The sequence below is a fragment of the Zootoca vivipara genome, chromosome 16 (genome assembly GCF_965207765.1).
Source record: "Zootoca vivipara chromosome 16, rZooViv2.hap1.1, whole genome shotgun sequence".
NCBI classification, from domain to species: Eukaryota; Metazoa; Chordata; class Lepidosauria; order Squamata; family Lacertidae; genus Zootoca; species Zootoca vivipara.
Window position 1 is genome coordinate 42,598,562 of NC_142599.1, and position 7,321 is coordinate 42,605,882.

The window sequence follows — 7,321 nt, forward strand, 5'->3', positions numbered from 1 at the left end:
GAAAGCAAGTCTTCCCGGTCTACCCGCCGGTTGCCCCGGTCTACTCGCCGGAGAGTCTGGGGCTTCCCGGTCTACCTGAGAGAAAGCAAGGCCTCCCGGTCTACTCGCCGGAGAGCCTGGGACGTCCCGGTCTACCTGAGAGAAAGCAAGTCTTCCCGGTCGACTCGCAAGGGCGCCGCTTGCCCCGGTCTACCCGCCGGAGAGGCTGGGGCTTCCCGGTCTACTTCCCCGAAAGCAAAGCCTCCCGGTCTACCCGCCCTTCCACGTCGGTTGCCCCGGTCTACTCGCCGGAGAGGCTGGGGCGTCCGGTCTACCCGGAGAAAGCAAGTCTTCCCGGTCTACCCGCCGGTTGCCCCGGTCTACTCGCCGGAGAGTCTGGGGCTTCCCGGTCTACCTCTCCGAAAGCAAGGCCTCCCGGTCTACCCGCCCTTCCGCGCCGGTTTTCCCGGGCTACTCGCCGGAGAGGCTGGGACGTCTGGTCTACCCGGAGAAAGCAAGTCTTCCCGGTCTACCCGCCGGTTGCCGCGGTCTACTCGCCGGAGAGTCTGGGGCTTCCCGGTCTACCTCCCCGAAAGCAAGGCCTCCCGGTCTACTCGCCGGAGAGCCTGGGACGTCCCGGTCTACCTGAGAGAAAGCAAGTCTTTCCGGTCGACTCGCAAGGGCGCCGCTTGCCCCGGTCTACCCGCCGGAGAGGCTGGGGCTTCCCGGTCTACCTCCCCGAAAGCAAGGCCTCCCGGTCTACTCGCCCTTCCGCGTCGGTTGCTCCGGTCTACTCGTCGGAGAGGCTGGGACGTCTGGTCTACCCGGAGAAAGCAAGTCTTCCCGGTCTACCCGCCGGTTGCCCCGGTCTACTCGCCGGAGAGCCTGGGACGTCCCGGTCTACCTGAGAGAAAGCAAGTCTTCCCGGTCGACTCGCAAGGGCGCCGGTTGCCCCGGTCTACCCGCCGGAGAGGCTGGGGCTTCCCGGTCTACTTCCCCGAAAGCAAAGCCTCCCGGTCTACCCGCCCTTCCGCGTCGGTTGTCCCGGTCTACTCGCCGGAGAGGCTGGGGCGTCCGGTCTACCCGGAGAAAGCAAGTCTTCCCGGTCTACCCGCCGGTTGCCCCGGTCTACTCGCCGGAGAGTCTGGGGCTTCCCGGTCTACCTGAGAGAAAGCAAGTCTTCCCGGTCGACTCGCAAGGGCGCCGGTTGCCCCGGTCTACCCGCCGGAGAGGCTGGGACGTCCGGTCTACCCGGAGAAAGCAAGTCTTCCCGGTCTACCCGCCGGTTGCCCCGGTCTACTCGCCGGAGAGTCTGGGGCTTCCCGGTCTACCTCCCCGAAAGCAAGGCCTCCCGGTCTACTCGCCGGAGAGCCTGGGACGTCCCGGTCTACCTGAGAGAAAGCAAGTCTTCCCGGTCGACTCGCAAGGGCGCCGGTTGCCCCGGTCTACCCGCCGGAGAGGCTGGGGCTTCCCGGTCTACTTCCCCGAATGCAAAGCCTCCCGGTCTACCCGCCCTTCCGCGTCGGTTGCCCCGGTCTACTCGCCGGAGAGGCTGGGGCGTCCGGTCTACCCGGAGAAAGCAAGTCTTCCCGGTCTACCCGCCGGTTGCCCCGGTCTACTCGCCGGAGAGTCTGGGGCTTCCCGGTCTACCTGAGAGAAAGCAAGGCCTCCCGGTCTACTCGCCGGAGAGCCTGGGACGTCCCGGTCTACCTGAGAGAAAGCAAGTCTACCCGGTCGACTCGCAAGGGCGCCGGTTGCCCCGGTCTACCCGCCGGAGAGGCTGGGGCTTCCCGGTCTACTTCCCCGAATGCAAAGCCTCCCGGTCTACCCGCCCTTCCGCGTCGGTTGTCCCGGTCTACTCGCCGGAGAGGCTGGGGCGTCCGGTCTACCCGGAGAAAGCAAGTCTTCCCGGTCTGCCCGCCGGTTGCCCCGGTCTACTCGCCGGAGAGTCTGGGGCTTCCCGGTCTACCTGAGAGAAAGCAAGGCCTCCCGGTCTACTCGCCGGAGAGCCTGGGACGTCCCGGTCTACCTGAGAGAAAGCAAGTCTTCCCGGTCGACTCGCAAGGGCGCCGCTTGCCCCGGTCTACCCGCCGGAGAGGCTGGGGCTTCCCGGTCTACTTCCCCGAAAGCAAAGCCTCCCGGTCTACCCGCCCTTCCGCGTCGGTTGCCCCGGTCTACTCGCCGGAGAGGCTGGGGCGTCCGGTCTACCCGGAGAAAGCAAGTCTTCCCGGTCTACCCGCCGGTTGCCCCGGTCTACTCGCCGGAGAGTCTGGGGCTTCCCGGTCTACCTCTCCGAAAGCAAGGCCTCCCGGTCTACTCGCCGGAGAGCCTGGGACGTCCCGGTCTACCTGAGAGAAAGCAAGTCTTCCCGGTCGACTCGCAAGGGCGCCGCTTGCCCCGGTCTACCCGCCGGAGAGGCTGGGGCTTCCCGGTCTACTTCCCCGAAAGCAAAGCCTCCCGGTCTACCCGCCCTTCCACGTCGGTTGCCCCGGTCTACTCGCCGGAGAGGCTGGGGCGTCCGGTCTACCCGGAGAAAGCAAGTCTTCCCGGTCTACCCGCCGATTGCCCCGGTCTACTCGCCGGAGAGCCTGGGACGTCCCGGTCTACCTGAGAGAAAGCAAGTCTTCCCGGTCGACTCGCAAGGGCGCCGGTTGCCCCGGTCTACCCGCCGGAGAGGCTGGGGCTTCCCGGTCTACTTCCCCGAAAGCAAAGCCTCCCGGTCTACCCGCCCTTCCGCGTCGGTTGTCCCGGTCTACTCGCCGGAGAGGCTGGGGCGTCCGGTCTACCCGGAGAAAGCAAGTCTTCCCGGTCTACCCGCCGGTTGCCCCGGTCTACTCGCCGGAGAGCCTGGGACGTCCCGGTCTACCTGAGAGAAAGCAAGTCTTCCCGGTCGACTCGCAAGGGCGCCGCTTGCCCCGGTCTACCCGCCGGAGAGGCTGGGGCTTCCCGGTCTACTTCCCCGAAAGCAAAGCCTCCCGGTCTACCCGCCCTTCCGCGTCGGTTGTCCCGGTCTACTCGCCGGAGAGGCTGGGGCGTCCGGTCTACCCGGAGAAAGCAAGTCTTCCCGGTCTACCCGCCGGTTGCCCCGGTCTACTCGCCGGAGAGTCTGGGGCTTCCCGGTCTACCTGAGAGAAAGCAAGTCTTCCCGGTCGACTCGCAAGGGCGCCGGTTGCCCCGGTCTACCCGCCGGAGAGGCTGGGACGTCCGGTCTACCCGGAGAAAGCAAGTCTTCCCGGTCTACCCGCCGGTTGCCCCGGTCTACTCGCCGGAGAGTCTGGGGCTTCCCGGTCTACCTCCCCGAAAGCAAGGCCTCCCGGTCTACTCGCCGGAGAGCCTGGGACGTCCCGGTCTACCTGAGAGAAAGCAAGTCTTCCCGGTCGACTCGCAAGGGCGCCGGTTGCCCCGGTCTACCCGCCGGAGAGGCTGGGGCTTCCCGGTCTACTTCCCCGAATGCAAAGCCTCCCGGTCTACCCGCCCTTCCGCGTCGGTTGCCCCGGTCTACTCGCCGGAGAGGCTGGGGCGTCCGGTCTACCCGGAGAAAGCAAGTCTTCCCGGTCTACCCGCCGGTTGCCCCGGTCTACTCGCCGGAGAGTCTGGGGCTTCCCGGTCTACCTGAGAGAAAGCAAGGCCTCCCGGTCTACTCGCCGGAGAGCCTGGGACGTCCCGGTCTACCTGAGAGAAAGCAAGTCTACCCGGTCGACTCGCAAGGGCGCCGGTTGCCCCGGTCTACCCGCCGGAGAGGCTGGGGCTTCCCGGTCTACTTCCCCGAATGCAAAGCCTCCCGGTCTACCCGCCCTTCCGCGTCGGTTGTCCCGGTCTACTCGCCGGAGAGGCTGGGGCGTCCGGTCTACCCGGAGAAAGCAAGTCTTCCCGGTCTGCCCGCCGGTTGCCCCGGTCTACTCGCCGGAGAGTCTGGGGCTTCCCGGTCTACCTGAGAGAAAGCAAGGCCTCCCGGTCTACTCGCCGGAGAGCCTGGGACGTCCCGGTCTACCTGAGAGAAAGCAAGTCTTCCCGGTCGACTCGCAAGGGCGCCGCTTGCCCCGGTCTACCCGCCGGAGAGGCTGGGGCTTCCCGGTCTACTTCCCCGAAAGCAAAGCCTCCCGGTCTACCCGCCCTTCCGCGTCGGTTGCCCCGGTCTACTCGCCGGAGAGGCTGGGGCGTCCGGTCTACCCGGAGAAAGCAAGTCTTCCCGGTCTACCCGCCGGTTGCCCCGGTCTACTCGCCGGAGAGTCTGGGGCTTCCCGGTCTACCTCTCCGAAAGCAAGGCCTCCCGGTCTACTCGCCGGAGAGCCTGGGACGTCCCGGTCTACCTGAGAGAAAGCAAGTCTTCCCGGTCGACTCGCAAGGGCGCCGCTTGCCCCGGTCTACCCGCCGGAGAGGCTGGGGCTTCCCGGTCTACTTCCCCGAAAGCAAAGCCTCCCGGTCTACCCGCCCTTCCACGTCGGTTGCCCCGGTCTACTCGCCGGAGAGGCTGGGGCGTCCGGTCTACCCGGAGAAAGCAAGTCTTCCCGGTCTACCCGCCGATTGCCCCGGTCTACTCGCCGGAGAGCCTGGGACGTCCCGGTCTACCTGAGAGAAAGCAAGTCTTCCCGGTCGACTCGCAAGGGCGCCGCTTGCCCCGGTCTACCCGCCGGAGAGGCTGGGGCTTCCCGGTCTACTTCCCCGAAAGCAAAGCCTCCCGGTCTACCCGCCCTTCCGCGTCGGTTGTCCCGGTCTACTCGCCGGAGAGGCTGGGGCGTCCGGTCTACCCGGAGAAAGCAAGTCTTCCCGGTCTACCCGCCGGTTGCCCCGGTCTACTCGCCGGAGAGCCTGGGACGTCCCGGTCTACCTGAGAGAAAGCAAGTCTTCCCGGTCGACTCGCAAGGGCGCCGCTTGCCCCGGTCTACCCGCCGGAGAGGCTGGGGCTTCCCGGTCTACTTCCCCGAAAGCAAAGCCTCCCGGTCTACCCGCCCTTCCGCGTCGGTTGTCCCGGTCTACTCGCCGGAGAGGCTGGGGCGTCCGGTCTACCCGGAGAAAGCAAGTCTTCCCGGTCTACCCGCCGGTTGCCCCGGTCTACTCGCCGGAGAGTCTGGGGCTTCCCGGTCTACCTGAGAGAAAGCAAGTCTTCCCGGTCGACTCGCAAGGGCGCCGGTTGCCCCGGTCTACCCGCCGGAGAGGCTGGGACGTCCGGTCTACCCGGAGAAAGCAAGTCTTCCCGGTCTACCCGCCGGTTGCCCCGGTCTACTCGCCGGAGAGTCTGGGGCTTCCCGGTCTACCTCCCCGAAAGCAAGGCCTCCCGGTCTACTCGCCGGAGAGCCTGGGACGTCCCGGTCTACCTGAGAGAAAGCAAGTCTTCCCGGTCGACTCGCAAGGGCGCCGGTTGCCCCGGTCTACCCGCCGGAGAGGCTGGGGCTTCCCGGTCTACTTCCCCGAATGCAAAGCCTCCCGGTCTACCCGCCCTTCCGCGTCGGTTGCCCCGGTCTACTCGCCGGAGAGGCTGGGGCGTCCGGTCTACCCGGAGAAAGCAAGTCTTCCCGGTCTACCCGCCGGTTGCCCCGGTCTACTCGCCGGAGAGTCTGGGGCTTCCCGGTCTACCTCTCCCAAAGCAAGGCCTCCCGGTCTACCCGCCCTTCCGCGCCGGTTTTCCCGGGCTACTCGCCGGAGAGGCTGGGACGTCTGGTCTACCCGGAGAAAGCAAGTCTTCCCGGTCTACCCGCCGGTTGCCGCGGTCTACTCGCCGGAGAATCTGGGGCTTCCCGGTCTACCTCCCCGAAAGCAAGGCCTCCCGGTCTACTCGTCGGAGAGTCTGGGACGTCCGGTCTACCCGGAGAAAGCATTTCTTCCCGGTCTACCCGCCGGAGGGGCTGAGGCTCCCCGGTACCAGCTCAGCCGCCACTAGGGGCGCCGTCCCTTCACAACTCTCGGTTAGAGTGCAGTGAGTGGCCCATTTGAATGAAACGCCCGGTCGACCCGCAGGGGCATTAAGGGAGAAAACACTTGGTGTGCCTTTTCGGGGGGGGGTGGAGCACACGGCATGGCTTCCCTTGCGTACGGGGTAGACACAGACACGGGGATACAGAGAGACAGACAGCAAGACAGTAACCATTTGACAAGATTGTTGTCGTTTAGTCGTGTCCGACTCTTCGCCATGCACTCCTGTCTTCCACTGCCTCCCGCAGTTTGGTCAGACTCCTGTTGGTAGCCACGAGAACACCTTCCAACCTTATCTGGTCCTCTGTCGTCCCCTTCTCCTTGTGCCTTCCATCTTTCCCAACGTCAGGGTCTTTTCCAGGGAGTCTTCTCTTCTCGTGGGGTGGCCAAAGTATTGAGGCCTCAGCTTCAAGGATCTTACCTTCCAGTGTGCACTCAGGGCTGAATGGATCCCATCCGAATGAAACACCCGGTCAACCCATTACAGCAATGGGAACTGGGGTTCGTAGAGGACAGGCGTTCGGACGACCCTTCTTTACGGGGGACCACGCAACGGTGCGAGTCAGTGGGCTGGATGGGGTATATTCTTGCAGCAGTAGCACCTTAGAGAGGAACTAGGTTTGTCATCGCTACGAGCTTTCGTGTGCCTGAAGAAGTGTGCATGCTCACGAAACCTCATAGCGATGAAAAACTTAGGTGGTCTCTAAGGTGCTTCTCTCTCTCTCTCTCTCTCTCTCTCTCACACACACACACACACACACACAGAGAGAGAGAGAGAGAGAGAGAGAGAGAGAGAGAGAGAGAGAGAGACATATAAAAATACACCCACGTCCTTGCTTGCGGGGGACAGAGACAGACACAGAGAGACGGACCCAAAATATATCAAAAAGAGAGAGAGACCCAGGCAGGCCAGGACACACAAACACATACACAAACGCACAAACCCCCATTTCGACTGCATGGACGCACGCAGAATAACAACAACAGGGACAATATCGAACGCACGCACGCAACGCGGAACAAACTTGTTTGCGAGGGAGGGAGACGGAAAGACACAAGATATCTCTCTCACGCTGGCATACACTGAAACAGAGCATGTGCTTGTGCCGAGGAGACAGAGAGAGGACAGGAATCAAATACACCTCGCACTCGCACTCAAGTGTGCAGGGGAGACAGAAATGGACACAAAATCTCTCTCTCTCTCTCTCACACACACACACACAACACACAAACAAAGAAAACACAAAACAAAACTCTTTTGCGGGGGAGGGAGACTGAAAGACACAAAATATCTCTCTCATGCAAGCATAGACTCAAACAGAGCATGTGCTTGTGTGGGGGAGACACACACACACACACACACACACAGAGAGAGAGAGAGAGAGAGAGAGAGAGATGGACACAAGTATCACTCTCTCTCTCTCTCTCTCTC